Source organism: Arachis ipaensis, chromosome B08 (assembly GCF_000816755.2).
Source record: "Arachis ipaensis cultivar K30076 chromosome B08, Araip1.1, whole genome shotgun sequence".
Taxonomy (NCBI): Eukaryota; Viridiplantae; Streptophyta; class Magnoliopsida; order Fabales; family Fabaceae; genus Arachis; species Arachis ipaensis.
Genome location: NC_029792.2, coordinates 111,690,546 through 111,693,018, shown reverse-complemented (window position 1 = coordinate 111,693,018; position 2,473 = coordinate 111,690,546).

The window sequence follows — 2,473 nt, the reverse complement described above, 5'->3', positions numbered from 1 at the left end:
AAATAAAAAAATTATATATATATATATATATGATAATTAAAATTTAAAAAATACTATTTGTATACTAAAATTAGCCACTAAAATTAGTCACTAATGTATTTGTATATAATACATGTATGATTTAATTTATTTTCAATATGTATTTATATTCTAACATATATTTTATATTGATGGCTAACTTTAATAGCTGATTTTAGTGTACACATAACATAACTCAATTAATTTTTATACAACATTTTTTATGTCCCTATTAATTTCTATAAATGACTCAATTTTAAAAATATAAAAACTACTAATATATTAACGAATTATTCCATAACGAAACGAGATCTAAACTTTAATATTATATATCGCGTCCAATTAAAATTTGATGATCAATAAAGAATAAACATAAAGTTAAAAATTTCATTAATTCACTATTAAAGTTTGTTCATTTTCTAAAGGACTAAATAATATTTGAGAAATATAGGGAGCCAATGGAATATCTGTATAATGTGTACAATAGGTTATATTGTGTTCGATTCAATATGATATCAGATGTTTATTATCCTGGTACCCGTATGGTTATTCTGGATAATATGGGTGTATTGTATTTGATAAATTAGTAATATTTTATTCTGAATGTTCATTTTTAACTCATATTAGACCAAATAAATAGTCTATTATACACATTGTACAGATACTCCATTCACTCTCTAGCGTGATTGATAATATTTTTCTAAGTAGCTAATTGGAAACTAAATAGGTATATAACCTAAAAAAGGTGTATTTGTTACCAAACGCCTCAAAACATGTTTGTCGAATTGTCCATAGGCACAAATGTACTCAACAGCAATTCCAATACTAATTTTAATTTTAATTTTTATTTTATTTTATTTTAGATCTTATAAAACATATAAACATCAAAAATGATACTCCAAAAATATTCTATTAGAATTGCTCTAAGAATATATAATGAATTAAGTAATAAAATCAATGATAAAAATTTACCTAAAAGAAACGTACTTCAATTTTTTTTTTTTTGAACTTATAGACGAACTTTAAACTATTAAACTACATACTAATATTTTTTACACCACTTGAAATAGAAAACAACTTAAAATAAATGTGAAAAAGTACTTATACTAATAATTTCTTTGTTTTTAGAGACAGTACAGAACATGACACTGAAACGGAGACAATAGGACGAAGACACTAAAAATTATCTTTTGTGTATTGTGTTTGAATACGATGGACAAGACACTAATGTAATGTCTAGTATTATATTTGGATACACATGGATAAGACTAAAATATTATATGAAATAACTAAAATAGCCCTGTGATTTCAAATTTTCTACATCAATACAAATTAATTTAATAAAAAATGATGTTTTTGCACATAAAAATCTATTTTTATTTAGTAAACCAAATTTTTTTATCTAAAAACTGATTTTTCTTTTCAAAAAATTGATTTTTTATTTAAATTATATAAAATCAATTATAATTTATAAATTATTTTTTAATATTTTAAAAGATCAATTTTACTTTTGATAATATTTATCTTTTAAAAGTTTAAAGATTAATTATTTTTGTTATTATTTTTATTACAAATCAAATAATATAATATAAAATTAAAATGGTATTAAAGTAAAACGATAAAAAGAAAAGAATTATCTACCCCCAATAAAAAATTCTACAGAAAAGAGAGTACCTGAAAAAGAAAGAGATAGAGAAAGAACAGGAAGAAAAAAGTATCTCTGAACAACGCAATAAGAAAAATAAGAAGGGGAAAAGGAAAACAAAATTTATAAAATTGTCCGTGTCCATCATTGTCCTTCGTGAAAGAGTGGACACAAAAGTATAAAAAACTGTCTCGGAAACAATATATCCACTATCCATGTCTCTACTTTCAAACACTTTTTAAACAAATGTTGTCTCCGTGTCCTGTCTCCGAAAACAAACGCTACCTAAGGGCTTGCAAGTAAACCCCAAAAATTTAGAAATCATATTTATCTACTATTTTAAAATACAAATTGCAATTAAATCTAAAAAGTTGAAGAAAGAAATATCACAAATTTTAATTTTATTATGATTTCTTTCAACCTCTTTACTTAGTCTTTTTTATTTAAGTGTCGAAAATTTTTCAACATATACCGAATTTCGGTGAATGTTTAATAAACTGCTATAATAACAAACGCTTGAACTTCCAACGAGATCTAGTAATAAAATTAATTAAGAAAAAAGTTTAAGAAATAATAATTTTAATTTTTATTAGCCAACACTTTTAGTCAATAATCTAATTTTTTTGTCCAAAAGTTTAACATCCTATAAACTTATTCATTAATTAATCATCACTGCGTTTACCTAGAAGGCTAGAAGATACAATATCCAAGTACTACAAATTTAAATCAAAAAGAAAAAAAAAAACAAATGATTATTAGTACGGTAAATTATAAATCTATGATGAAAGTTAAATATAATAAAAAAATAAT